General features: G+C 42.9%; 1 non-coding gene across 1 annotated transcript; it reads left to right on the forward strand.

The window, feature by feature from the left end:
- The first annotated feature begins 6,658 nt into the window (after positions 1–6,658).
- On the forward strand, positions 6,659–6,770 carry LOC123568567 (U6 spliceosomal RNA). Its single transcript, XR_006691930.2, has one exon. It is a non-coding gene; the product is annotated as a U6 spliceosomal RNA (small nuclear RNA).
- The last annotated feature ends 8,545 nt before the right edge of the window (positions 6,771–15,315 follow it).

A 15,315-nucleotide genomic window follows, 5' to 3' on the forward strand; every position in this document is an offset into this window, starting at 1 on the left:
CTGCCTTTTAGGGGCTAGGTTCTGAATGAGCTCTAACATTTAATTCTTCAAGTACTTAGCAGCTACTCTGTGTCAGCCCTTGTGCCTCAAATCGCTACCTCACTTACAGTAGATATATCCTTCCACGCAATGCGTGAGAGTAGAACTGGATCCTGTGAAGACTTCAGCAAGTCTGGGTGCCCATTCTTTTGGGTAACAATTTTGTTAGCTCCTGCTTGTCACGAGGGACACAGCCCCTGCTCTCTAGGAGTTTAGAGCTCAGGAAGGAAGGCAGATACTAGACACATACGCACTTTGACATTTTTCCCACCTGTGTGAAGGAGCACCACACGAATGCTTGATCCCTTCTCCCCGTGACGGAGACATTGCTGTGAATCTGTCTCGGGTACGCTCATCCCCTGCAACTCCCTTGGAAGTCCTTGCCCAAGCTCTGGTGGCAGAATTGGGTGACAAAGGATGCTGGGAGCCTTGAGTTCTAGCAGAAGCTCTTCCACACTGGAATATTTCTCATAGACATTTTCAGAAGGTTCATAGTCATAGGACCCATGATACAAAAAATAGCACTGGTTATGTAAGTTTGTCTGAATAAAGGACAGCAGACTTAGGTATCAGCTAGTTATGCATTTTGTAGACTGGTTCCAGTGCACACATTCCAATGAGCGCTCATAAGCTTATGTGAGAAAATGTGTTCGTTTTGATACCCTCTTCCACATGCCTCTCCCTGTTCACACCCTCTGCTTCAGACACTGGTCTCCTTACGGTTCTCCAAAGACACACTCCAGGCACGATGCTACTCCAGAGCTTCAGCAGTAGCTTTGTGTTTTGAACACTTGTTCCCCAATTACCTGCCTGGCTTGTTTCCTCAGTGAAGCCTACACTGGTCACCCCAATTAAAATTGCAATATGCACCCCAATATGCACCCCCTCGAATCTCAGCACCCTTAGATTACCTATGGTACTATCACTATTCTAATACACTCTATAATTTATTTTTTATTTACAGTACTTTTTTTCCTTCATCCTCCACCAGGGTGCAAGATCCACAGGGCAAAAGACTTTCTTTTTGCCTTGTTTATGTATCACCAGCATGCACAAGCATTTATGATGTGTCAGGCACTCAGCAACATTTGCTGAATGAAGAAAAGAACCCAAATAGGATCCCCAAAAGGGTCCTACTTAGAGGTCATGCTCTGTGGAGAATAGCACCAGGATCCCTATCTAGATATATCAGGAAAGACTGTGGCAGCGGGTGGGAGTAGTGGGAAAAGGGTCTAGTCCCTAGAAGGAGGGCTGGTGAGGGGTGGACAGAATCTCAGGGCTCCCAGTCAATGTCTGAAGCACTTTGCATGGTGTCTCAGTTATCTATTGCTGAGTAACAAACCAACCCACAATGCAGCGATTTAAAACATCAATGATTTATTATTCCTTCTGATTCTGTGAGTTGACTACATGGTTCCTCTGCTGATCTTCCCAGGTCTCTGCTGCATTCAGCTGGAGGCTCAGCTCAACTGGAAAGTCCAAGATAGTCTCTCCCATGTCTGGCTGTTGGTGCTGATTGTTGGTTGGGGGCCTTGGCTCTTCATGTGTCCTCCCATCCTCCAGTAAACTGGAATGACTTTCTTACATGGCTATCTTAGTGCTGCCTCTCAAAAAGGGAAAGGTAGAAGCTGCAAATGCTCTTGAGGCGTAGGGTCCAAAACTCACATTTGTTAGGAAGGACTGTGACAGCGGGTGGGAGTAGTGGAGAAAGGGTCTAGTCCCCAGAAGGGGGACTGGTGAGGGTGGATGGGATACTGGAGCTCCCAACCAGTGTCGGAAGCACTTTGTCATATCCTGCCTCATGTTATTCCCTCTTGCTATAGCCTATTGGTCTAAGGAAGTACCAAGGCCAGCCCTGATTTATGGAGATGTGGATAGAGAAATGGATTCTTCCTCTCAAAGGGAAGATCTGCAAAGAATCTGTGCCCAAAGTCATTGTAAACAAATGGAAGAGGAGGGGGTAAAGCACAGGTTGACTGATTCCTGAATGTACACTCTTGACCATCATGCTATATGCTGCCTCCATGAGAAACTGACATGATTGTGTAGCTAGCAATTCATTCATTCATTCTTTCTTTCTTTCTCTTTCTTTCTTTCTTTCTTTCTTTCTTTCTTTCTTTCTTTCTTTCTTTCTTTCTTTCTTTCTTTCTTTCTTTCTTTCTTCCTTCCTTCCTTCCTTCCTTCCTTCCTTCCTTCCTTCCTTCCTTCCTTCCTTCCTTCTTTCTTTCTTTCTTTCTTTCTTTCTTTCTTTCTTTCTTTCTTTCTTTCTTTCTTTCTTTCATCAAATGTTACTGACCACTTGCAATGTTCAAGTGCAGAGCTGAGCATGGGTCATATAGAATTGAATGGGGTCCAGGACTTGGTGCTCCTAAGGAAGATGAGAAAGCCAGCCTTACCCAAGCTCTCTCAAATCTTCTTCATCTTGCTCAGTGGTTTTAATGCTAGCTAGGAGCCCAAGGGAAAGGGTCAGTCCTTGGGAGGACTTCCAGAGGAAGGTGAAGCCCAGCTGGAGTCCCAGTCTGTGGGAAGTAAACTGGGAGAAGCAAGGACAGGCTTAAGGCTTAGCTTCTGCACCAGGGGCTATGTGTAAGGTTTGACTTCTTAGCCTTCTCAGGTTCGCACACTACTCCTCATTCCTTCATGCCTTCCCAAGCCCTGAATTTGATGTTGAGCAACAGTGAGAGCTTAATCAATGACTTTGAATGATTCGTATGCAAGCTGAGAGGAATATCAACAAATGTTTTGTCAGATATTCCCAAGAGTAGCTTGACCCAAATCCAAGATTATCTCTATGGTCTGCCCCTTTACATCAACTCAGGATGTTGTTGACATTATATATTTGCATGCTTACTATGTTAACCAGAGGCTCTCAAATGATCTTAACCACTTATATCAGGATCAGCTGAAATGCTAGTTAAAAATGAAGATTTCTGGGCCTCTACCCCTTACTGGCTAACAAAATTGTGGGGCTGAGCCTAGAAAGCTGAATTTCTAGGCAGCCTGTGGATTATTCTTATGAAGATTCTGAGGATCTCTAGCCTCTACGGAACGTCACTTCTTCCATGACCGTTTCTGCCACTGATGCTGAATAGACAGAATCCCTCCTTACTACCACCACCGGTAACATGTGCTTGTCACATAATTTAAAAATAAAGCCCCCTGCTGAAAGTCACAAGTCAGCCCCACAAAAGTTAGATCCCAATCAGGGAACGTGACGCTCGGTACGTTTATGTTCCTATGACGAAAAAGGGAATAACTAAAACAGGAAGTTGAAAATCAAACTTTAACTTTCCTGTATGGAACCATGCGCCAAATTCTGACCCTCTTTGTTGCTCTCTGCTCGTGTGCGTTAGTCATAGGAGGTCATGGAAAATCATCCTCATTATGAGAGGCTGCTCATCAGTCATTACCTCCACACCCTGCTGGGGAGGCAAAGTAGGTGACCGAGCATGCAAATTCAGGGATGTTTGGCTCAGAGAGTTCACATCCCCTCCTAACACAAGAGACAGAGACACCAAGGGTTTGAAATCCAGTAGGGGTGGGAAGTGCTTTGCCTAGGGCTGTCTAGTGTGGAGTTAGGAATGTTTTCTGGGGGTGAGTGTTCAAGTTAGATGATGCCTCCTTCCCTGTTCTGGAGGTTGGGTCCTCTTCCATAAGGTATTGTCCTTTGGTACAGCTTTGTTGTACCATCTAGATGGTACCTTCCGGGCGTGGCCAATCACTTGACCAAAGGGATGGGAGCTTTTGCTCTGAAGAGATCCTGACAAGAGAATATAGGTGTGGCAGAGCCCATTCCTACTCCCCACACACCCTGCTGGCAGTAGGTAGACATTTATCCCTTTATCAGTGTCCTTATGTGGCAGCAGATGGTGAGCTCCTAAGGGATAGGGGCCTTGGTATTTTTATTTCTAGATAGAGTCTTGCTTCACAAAACAACAGAGATACAGTCTGAGAAATGTGTCATTAGGCGATTTTGTTGTGTGAATATCACAGAGTGTACTTACACAGCTTACTTACTACACATCTAGACTATACCGTATAACCTCTTGCTCCTAGACTCGTACAGCATGTGACTGTACTGAATACTGTAGGCAATTGTAACATGATGGTAAGTATGTGTGTATTTAAACATATGCAAGCATAGAAAAATGTAGCAAAATATAATATTGTAATCTTATGGGACCACCGTTGTGTAGGCAGTTCATCCTTGAGTGAAACTTCATTATGTAGCACATGATTGTTCTCATAAATGAACATGAAGTGATTGGGCCACCTTATATAGAAATGCGGGGTTTCCACTGTGTAACTCTAGAGGGCGCCACTCACATGTTGATATCACAGAATTGAATCTTTACTGTAACAATATTATGACAGTTGGCTATAAAGTGCTTTGTACTAAAACAATAAAGACCATCATTTCTGATAACTTTCTAGCTGATGGGAATAAAATCAGAATAGGCAGCCTGCTGCTAATTCACTCCAAGGAGCCACAAGTTGTTAAAGCAAAGAGCACAGCCAGATCAGGAAATCCATTAAGGCAAGCTACAAACCTGGTGTTTATTAGGAGGGCAATATGGAGTCACCATGGATTATTTCAAGCAGGAGAGTGACATGATCAGACTGACCTCCTAAAATAGTTGCTTCTGGCTGCCGACTGGAGCACGGATTATTGGCATGGCCACTCAAGTGGTTTCCTGCAAGAATTGTTAGACACTCATCATCTCTCAATTCTTGCAGGAGATTTAAGGCGTCTTTGGGAGGTAGAGTTGATAGATTTTGGCGATTTATTGTAGGCACAGTGAGAGAGTCATTGTGAAGGTTTCTTGTTTTGGTGTCTATTGGTAGATGTCTCTACTAATGAATGGTGATTCTATTGATGGATGGTGATTCTATTCACTGACATAAGCAATGCTGGAGAAGAAAGTGGTAGTTTGGGGGCAGAGAGTGTGGAAATGATAAGGTCTGCTTTTGCCTATGTTGAATTTTGAGATGTATATGAGCATCCAAGTAGAGGATTTCAGTGGGCAGTTACATGTGTAGACATGGACTGCAGGAGAGAAATTTGGAATGGAGATATAAATTTCAGAGTTTTCAGCACAGGATGAACTTATGAGGTGAATGAAATGAAGAGAGAGATTAGTTTAAGAGAGGAGGTGGCCCAGGAGAGAGAGATATTTGAGAGGCAGGCAGAAGATGAAAAGCCTTCAACGGAGGTTTAGAAGGAGAGGTCTGGGGAGGCAGAAGGAAAATCAGGAGAAGAGGAATCATGGAAGTCTATATAAGAGGGCTTTAGGGCGAGAGCCAGCAGTGTCAAATACTAACAGTAGATCAAGTCTGGAAAAGTTTAAAAAGTGTCCATTGGATCTAGGAGCTAAAAACTCCAGAGTGCTTTCAGGAGAGTGATTGAGCAAAAGTGAAGATGAAGCGTCTTCAGGAGTGAGTAGAAAGTGAGAACACAGCGACAGTAAGTAGGGAGAATTCTTTTAATAACTTTGGCTGTGAAGGGAGAAAGAGAAGGGTGTAGCTAGAGGGAGTCATGGGGCTAAGGGAAGAAACTGTCAAGATGTGGCAGGTTCAAACAAGTGTGAAAGCCGATAGGAAGGAGCCAGTGGAGAAGGACAGGTTGGAAAAAACAGGGCGAGGTTACAGTATGAGTACATGCATGAGCTCTCAAGCAAACCTGCCTGAATTCACATTTTCACTCTGTTATTTCTCATCAGAGAAAACTGAATGAAATTGATGTACTCAAATTACTTTAAAAATTTTAAGTGTAGGAGAGTCATGCTTTTGTTATTTTCTAGTGAATCTGGGAGCAAAGAAAAATGTCAGTGACTGGCTGGGTGTGGTGGCTCACGTCTGTAATCCCAGCACTTTGGGAGGCTGAGGCAGGCCGGTCACCTGAGGTTAGGAGTTCGAGACCAGCCTGGCCATGCTGGTGAAACCCTGTCTGTATTAAAAATAAAAAGTTAACTGGGTGTGGTGGCATGCGCCTGTAGTCCCAGCTACTAGGGAGGCAGAGGCAGGAGAATCGCTTGAACCCGTGAGGCGGAGGTTGCAGTGAGCTGAGATCATGCCACTGCACCCCAGCCTGGGTGACAGAGCAAGACACCATCTTAAAAAAAAAAAATGCCCGGGCATGGTGGCTCACACCTGTAATGCCAGCACTTTGGGAGGGCGAGGTGGGCAGATCATCTGAGGTGGGGAGTTCGAGACCAGCCTGACCAACATGGAGAAACCCCGTCTCTACCAAAAATACAAAATTAGCTGGGCATGGTGGTGCATGCCTGTAATCCCAGCTACTCGGGAGGCTGAGGCAGGAGAATCGCTTGAGCTGGGGAGGTGGAGGTTGCAGTGAGCCGAGATCATGTCATTGCACTCCAACCTGGGCAACAAGAGCAAAACTCTGTCTCAAAAAAAAAAAAAAAGTCAGTGACCTTCCTTAGAAGTAGCAATAAATCTTTTCAATATTTATACCATTAAAAATTTATGTCATTAAAAATATGAAAATACTTTTTCAGTATTATTTCCATTTATCTATTTATCTATGTTTCATGTAGCTATTGCGGTAGAATAAACCACCCTTAAACTTAGTGGCTTAAAAATAGGAATCATTTATTCTGTGCTTGCTTTGGCAGCACATGTACTAAAATTGGAACAATACAGAGAAGTTTAGCATGGCCCCTGTGTAAGGATGGCATGCAAATTCATAAAACGCTCCATAAGAAATTTTTTTAAGAGAATATTTATTCTCCTTTGTGAATCTGTAATTGGGCAGGACTCACTAGGGACGTAGGGACACCTTGTGTTCACTCCACTCAACATCAGCTGAGAGGAGTCCAAGGGTGGGAAATGGACTGGTCAGATGACTGCCTTCCTCACAGGTCTGGTGAGGCCGGATCTCTGCTGGGAACTCAGCAGGACTGTTGGCCAAACCACCTTTGCTTGGCTTCTTCATGACACCTGGGCTTCCCCACAATATGGTGAGTGGGTTTCGAGAGTAAGGGCTAGGAGAGAGAGAGTCAGGCAGAAACTGTATAACTTTTGATGACCTAGCTTCAAAAGTCATTCAGCATAACTTTTGCTTCATTCTATTCACTAATGTCAGTCTGCACTCAAAGGGAGGAAAATCATACTTCAAAGGGAGGAGTAACATACACGCAAAGAGAGGAAAATCATACACCTCTTAATGAGAAAAGTCTCAAAGAATTCATGGGCATGTTTTAAAATCAGAACAGTAACAAGTTGCCAATTAGGACAAGAAATTACAGGTTTCATTTTCAGGGTTGTTTCTACAGTACGTTGAAACATTTTCCGAAACTTCAGTGTCTTACGCTGATTAGTAAACATAAGGAATTTATGTTCATAACAGATCCCCCTGTTGTTCAAATATTTGCAATGACATATTTATTTTAACTAGGAACAGAAAAGTTGGAGATGGCAGCCGGGTGTGGTGGCTCATGCCTGTAATCCCAACACTTTGGGAGGCCGAGGCAGGCAGATCATGAGGTCAAGAGTTTGAGACTAGCCTGGCCAACATGGCAAAACCCTGTCTCTACTAAATATACAAAAATTGGCTGGACTTGGTGTCTTGTTCTTGTAATCCCAGCTACTTGGGAGGCTGAGGCGTGATAATCACCTGAACCTGGGAGGCGAAGTTTGAGCCGAGATGGTGCCACTGCACTCCAACTGGGCAATAGGATGAGACTCCATCTCAAAAAAAAAAAAAAAAAAAAAAAAAAAAAAAAAAAAAAAGAAAGAAAAAAAGAAAAAGAAAAAGAAAAAGAAAAACAGAAAAGTTGGTGATAGCAATGGATATTTATACAGGTTTTTATAATGCACAGAAAGAAAAAGTGTTAGTCTCGCGTCTGTTCTCAGTTTAATGCCTCTCAGATGAATTCTTCGAACAAGTTTATGTTGCAGAACCACTGAAGCTGTGAAGGAGTGGGGTCACCTGTATCAGATACCTTTTTGCTTGTATGTTAATTCTGAAGACTAGAAGCACTATAAGTGATATTATTTGTATGATAAGCAACAACTCAGGCCTTTGGGCTCTTAAGATTTTCTCAGCTGAAATGAAATAAGAACTAAAGGCAGTTTCATTTAATAATAGTGGGATAAAGAACATAGAGCATTTTTCTTCCCCTTTATGTAAACATGGTTAAGTAAAGTGGGTGTAGAGTAATAAGAACCACCGCTTCACAGGCTTCTGGGGGGAAGACTGAGTTGGCTCATGCACTCCAAGCTCTTAGCACGAAGCCAGACACACCGAGGTACTGACTAAGTGACTGAGGATGACTGATGATGTGAGAGCCTTGAGGAGGCTGACTGGGACACAAAGCAAATGCAGAGAGACTGGCCTTGGGTAAGAGTGGGCTCCTGCTTCTATTGAATGAGAGAGAAGAGGGAAAGCATAAAGAGAGTTTCAACAGGTTTTAATGCGGGCTGATGGGGAACTGAGAAAGTGTCCTTCTACCAGCTTCTGTTACTTTGCTATAAGTGAGGAAAAGGGAGATGGACTAGGAGATTGAAGTCAATGAAGAAGATTGGAAATATTTTCTGTGGAGATGGGTCAGCCAGCTCATTATAGAAACATGAAAGGTTTGCTAAGCAACCATGAGGCCAGTTAGTTTTGGATATCATCAATGCGCAGGGTGAGGTTCTGTTATGTTCTCCTAAAGGGCTTAGTGGCTTTGGGTTAGAGTCTGGGAGGGTGGACCTTGGACAGATCCAGAGCTTTGCCCCACAGTGCAATGGGAGGGCAACAGAGCCAAGCAGTGGAGAATATTGATGAAAGAACGGTCCAAGTGAGCAACTGAAGGAAGTGAAGACCTCCAAGGAGGAGGTGGTAGAGCAAAGTTGAGCAGGTTAAAGGACTGAAGGTTTCTGTGTGGTTGAAATACCAGAGCAATGGGAATAATGGAGAGAGAGAACAAGACCGCTATCGGTTGTGGTCAGAGGGTGGTACAGTACTTTATACAGAGAGGTCATGGTGTTAGTCATCCAAATGGACATTAAGACTCCTTGGGGATTAGGACAAAGAAGAGAGCTTGGTTCCAGTGCCAAATATTTAATAAATACGGGAGAATGACTAGGCAGTCAGTAGCTGAAAGCCACAAAGAGAGACAGGATGGTAAAAAACGTTAAAGGACTGAGGCTTTTGTTTGTTTTTGTTTTTGTTTTTGTTTTACAAAGGCTGGAGAAGTCACAATCTGAAAACATCAGTAGAGAGATGACTTCATGCTGGCCCGGTGATATCCAGATGGTAGGGGCATGAGCTTCTTCTCCTTGAGAAAGATGCAGGGGAAACATGGTACCAGAGGATAGCCAGGTCTTAGCCAAGGCATGAATTAAGAAAACAGTTAGAAAAGAGAATGGAAAAAAATAGATAGGTTTTTTCATTTAAAAAGTAACTATCAAGGACCTGCTCTGTGCATGGTACCGTTTTGGGCATTGAAATGCATCTGTGAATAAGACATAGTAAGGAATTTGCATTCCAGTGGTAGGAGACAGACAATAAACGCCTGAGCAAATACATACTCAATATAATTTTGGATAGTGATGCAGCTGTGCAGAAAAAAATATGCTATTAGATGAAGAGTGAAGGTGTGCAGAGAAGTGGAGGTTTGCTGCAAATTATGTTCTCCAAAGGAAATGGAGAGTGCCGTGGGAGTTGTGTTGACAGTAAGCCTAGATAGATTTTATTGCATTAATGCTTGCTGGAATAAATAGCTCTGCTGAATAGCAGATGGAAGAAAGCACACTGGGCTTTGCAAATCATCACTGTGATGCATGTAATTTTGCAGAACTGCCAGGGTTTCTCACAGCAACTCATTTCCATTGTGGCTCCCTAGAGAGAGCTGTGGCCACTGCAAGATTTCTCCTACCTGCATGACCTCATGGCCAGCAACAGACAATTGCAACTTCTGCCTACGGACTTCATGGGTCAGGCAACCACTGGAAAGCAAAGCAGTCACTTGCTGTGTGGGGGTTGGAGGAACTGGAGGAAGCCTCTGGGGCCCCTTGCATGCAGCTCAGAGAGTAATAGCGTTCTCAGGTCGAGCAAAGGGAAGTGGCTAGCACTTTAGACATGACACTCATTGAGGCTTGGAGGAGACGTTTTTAGGGCAAAGAAAGGGAAGTTTTACTTCACTCGTAGTTAGTAAACATAAGACATGTACATTCTTAATAGATCTCCAAATAACATTAGAGGAAGGCCAGGAACAATTTTAAGGGGATAGAGCTATAACTGACTGGGGTGAGAACTGGGGACATTTGGGAAAGAGTCCTCATTCCAGGTGGCCTCAAGGTCAGTATCTGGGCTCCTGTGATTCTCTATGATGCTCTGATTGGCCAGTGCCACTCAGGCTTAGACTGGTGTCCCCCTTGTGTGGTTTTTCTTTATCACGTATCCTATAGTCCTCTTTCCTGATTCTCCCTTAACCTGTGCCTCTTCTTGAGATCATGAGGAAGATATTATTTTCTAGTTACAGTTAAAGTCTTTCCTTTTTAAAATGACCTAATTAATTCATTAATGCCTCATTTATTCCCACCTTTTGAGCTTTCATTATATTCAAGACACTATTGTAAAAAATAGAGACTTAAAGATAAAAATAATGTTATAACTCACCAAACAGGGAGAAGAGATAATTTTTTTGAATGACGCTACAAAATAATGTAAATGTTGGGTTTCCCTTTACTCCACATTATCTCCTTCAGGCATCCACAAGCTTCAACCAGAACTGACAGATCTTTATCTTTAGTGCATTTTTCTCTTCTAGCTTCCAGGTTTGTACATCCAGTTTCCAACTGGACACTCCATTTAGCATCCCATCTGCATCTCAAACACAACACAACTCAAATGGAATTAACCATCTCCCCGACTACCCTTAGAATCCATCTGTTCCTCCACCTCTTGTATCATCTTTCTCAATGAATGATGCTATTGCTACCCGCCAGTTATCTAAGCCTTTAAATAATAATACCCTTGATCCCTACTGCCCTTCTACATTCAATAGTCACTTCCCATATTCAGTAGTTACTAGGTCCTGTTGAGTCTACCTAATAAACATTTCTAGGGCTTTCTCTCCATCCTCATGGTCAGCACTGTGGCTTAGACCCTTGTCTCCTCATCCGTAGGTCACTGAGCAACCTCCCAGCTAGTCTCCTTACCACAAAGTCTTGCCTCCTTTTTTTTTTGTTGTTTGTTTGTTTGTTGTTGTTGTTGTTTAGGAGCAGAGATTTAATAGGAAAAAGAAAGAGAAAGGAGAATAGCTCTCTCTTGCGAGAGAGAGGGGCTCCCAAATGGGAATTCCCAGTCTTGCTTTGTTCTAAAGCAGGTCCACATTGCTACATAGGGATGGCACCCTGCCTTTTCCTCAATGGCTCCCCACATGTTTGTAGCGCAGACAAGGCCCCTTGGATTCTGGGCCCTGTCAATCTCTAGGCCATTTCTCCATTGCCCTTCTGGATCCTTATACATGCAGCAGGTTTAATAACAGCCATTATGATTATGAGGTTCTTAAAGACTCTCCAGGATGCTGTCGTCTCTCACAAGTTCTGTCTTTGCACAGAACTTGTATCTCAACTTCTGTTTAGAAAATCTTTCCTCTTCTACTTCCCTAGTTAATTTTATTCATACTTCAGAGCTCAACTGTAAACTCAACCCCTCTCGGAAACTATGTGTAGCCCTGCAGCTTTTTCTCGGCAGTCACGAGACCCTGGATCACCCCCAGCATAGCATTTGCCAAATGACATGTTAATTGTGAACCCCTTCCATGAATCTGTAGATAGTTCAAGGGCAGGACTGTGCCCTGTGTGTTTGTATCTCCAGTGACTGACTTGTAGTGGATACTTAATAAACATGTGTTAAATGAATAAATGAGAAAAAGGGAGAAAGAATGAAAGGAAGAAAGGGAAGAAAGAAGAAAGGAAAAGAATAGGAAGGGAAGAAGGAAGGGAGGAAGAGGGAGAGGAAGAGGGAGAGGGTGAAAAATGTAGACTATGGGAATGAAGAGAAGCAATAATTAACTTTAAATCCTACATTAAATAGGCAATACAGTCTTCAAAGAAGAGGAGATGTTTGGGCCAAGTGTTAAGGTAAAGGGAGGAGTTATCCAGGCAGAGTAAAGGCAAGGGGATTTTTGGACACAGCCAAGAATGCACACAAGCAGAGAGGTATGCAAAAGGGTGAAATGTTGGTTAATTTGTTGGGATTCAGTGAAAGACTATAGAAAGTACCCTAGCTAGTTTAATGGGAAAATGTTTCCATATAAAGAATTTGGTTTTTACAGAATCATCTGGAGGACCACAGGAATGGGCTTTCGACTGGACATCTAGGAATAATTCCCAGAGGGACACTCTAAAACTGGCTTGCTGGAGAGCCATCATCTCTGTCACAATCAGGAAGACGCTGCTACACTGCTGGCTCCAGCAACACAGCACTGGGGCCCAGTGCAGGGATCACACAGCTGTTGACTCCAGAAAAACATGGCTTTACCTATAATCCAGAAATCAGAAAGCTGCCTCCTGAAGCATGCTGTGCTTGCTAAAATATGCAGTAAGGAAATAGATGGCTCTAGGTTGGGTGTGATGGCTCATGCCTGTAATCCCAGCACCTTGGGAGGCTGAGCTGGGCGGATCACCCGAGGTCAGGAGTTCCAGACCAACCTGGTCAACATGGTGAAACCCTGTCTCTACTAAAAACACAAAAATTAGCCGGGCGTGGTGGCAGGTGCCTATAATCCCAGTTACTCAGAGGGGCCGAGGCAGGAGAATTCCTCCGAGAAAGGAGGCAGAGGTTGCAGTGAGCCGAGATCATGCTATTGCACGCCAGCATGGGGGACAAGAGCGAGACTTCATCTCAAAAATAAAAGAAAATAGATGGCTCTATTTAAATAATGTATTCCAAATTTAAGTCTGCCATGAATGCATCTGCCTAGCAGGATTGAAGTCACATCTGGAACTCTAGCTGTAAGAGAGTCTGAGAAATGTGGGTTTTAGCTTTCCAAGCACTGCAGGAATGAGTTGGATGGATGCTAAGAGAGACATTGAGTAGCCAAGCCACCATCTGTACTACCTCTTCCACATCTTCTGAGGTATAGGAACCAGAAATGGTCTGTATATGTCAGTAGGATAAGCCAGAGCTCTTTGTGGGACGGCTTCCCCTCCTGCTCCCCAGCCATGCTGGGGGACTGTGCAATTTGTGTACCTTTATGCCCATGGTGGAAAGTTGAGCCAACACTCTCACATTATTCTCAAGTGAAACCTGTGCTCCTTTTCTAGGTTTCCACTGTGCAGCTTAGAGCCCAGCTTAGCATCAGCATGTCTGGGGACAGCGCTCATGGGGTGGCTGACTCACAGAGACAAACCTGATATTCTTCTACAAGTGAATGTAGTACAGTGCATGCGGCTGGGAGGAGAGGTCCTGTCCCACCATGAGCCCTACTCTTCAATAGCTGTGTGACCCTTGACAGACTCCTGCAATGTTTTGGATCTTGTTTGGTGCTTTGTGATATCAAAATGCTCACTCATAAAGTGAGTGGTCAGGATAGCAGCCACTGCCACAGGTAACCCAGTGCTTTCTGTGTCTTGCTTCACTTCTTCAGATTCAAAGTCTTCAGTAACAGCATCCATGTGGCCTATAAGCCAAGACTCATGTGCCCACACTCTCCTCACCATCAGGGAGGAGGAAGGGAGTACTTGGTTCTTTCTGGTTATGAAATGGAAGGCAGAGCCCTGTCTCCCACCAAAATGAGACCAGTGTGGAATTTATTCCCAAATGGAACCATGTTTAGTTAATGGGTAGAAAATTTAAAAGCCACTACACTGAGAATGCTTGTATAATTGTACATATTTTTAAATAGAGATTGCTCACTTTTGCTTCCTCCCGGGCATGGCACTGATATCCATGAAATCATAAGTTTAATGGACTGTGTATTTCTATTACATCTTAAAATAAACACATAATAATACTATTAAAACACAGAAATACATCCTGAGATCTGAAATTGATCTTATGTACCACCAGTGATATACATCACATACTTTAGGAACCCAAATGCGAAGTGTTGACAACAATTAGTGTGGCAAATTAATCCTTGTGGGTGGATCCATGTGCATCAGTCAGGTCTCTGTGGAACAAGCAGTGGAAATAGACTTCAGACCAATTTAAACAGAAATTTATTGATTTTTTTAAAAAAAGTATTCAGAAAAATCAGATTAGTTCCCAGAATTAACAGGAAGGCTGGAGAACTGGTTTAGAAAATGGACAGAGATCAAGGGAGATTTTTATAGGGGGTGGGGAAAGTGCCAATGAAAGATAGAGACAGAGGGGCTATTCTGAGAGGAAGGAGCATTCTGCTGTAACATTCTCTTCTTCCTTTTTTTTTCTAAAAATTTTTGCGAGGGCTGTGAATGAAAATCATTTTATCTTCAGCATTACTTCTTTTTGTGTGTGATTACATTTTTTTCAATAGGTTTCTGGGAAACAAGTGTGTTTGGTTACATGAATAAGTTCTTCAGTGGGGATTTTTGAGATTTTAGTGCACCCATCACCCAGTGTACACTGTACCTGCCGTGTAGTCTTTTATCCCTCACTCCTCCTCTCACCCTTTCCCCCTGAGTCCCCAAAGTCCATTGTATCATTCTTATGCCTTTGGGTCCTTACAGCTTAGCACCCACATATATATATATATATATATATATATATATATATATATATATATATATATATATATATTTGTGCTGCTATAAATATGCGTGTGCAAGTATCTTTTTCATATAATGACTTATTTTCCTCTGGATAGATAGCCAAAAGTGGGATTGCTGGATCAAAGAGTAGATCTATTTTCAGTTCTTTAAGAAATCTCCACACTGTTTTCCATAGTGGTTACACTAGTTTACATTCCCACCAACAGTGTAAAAGTGTTCCCTTTTTTCTACACCCATGCCAACATCTTTTTTTTTTTTTTTATTATGGCCATTCTTGTGGGAATAACTTGGTATTGCATTGCTGTTTTGATTTGCATTTCCTTGTTATTTAGTGATATTGAACATTTTTCCATAAGTTTGTTGGCCATTCATATACCTTCTTTTGAGAATTGTCTATTCATGTCCTTAGCCCACTTTTTGATGGGATTTTTTGTTTTTTTTTCTTGCTGATTTGTTTGAGTTCCTTATAGATTCTGGATATTAGTCCTTTGTCGGATGTATAGATTGTGAGGATTTTCTCCCACTCTATGGGTTGTCAGTTTACTCTGTTGATTATTCCTTTTGTTG

Source organism: Macaca fascicularis, chromosome 13 (genome assembly GCF_037993035.2).
Source record: "Macaca fascicularis isolate 582-1 chromosome 13, T2T-MFA8v1.1".
Classification (NCBI taxonomy): Eukaryota; Metazoa; Chordata; class Mammalia; order Primates; family Cercopithecidae; genus Macaca; species Macaca fascicularis.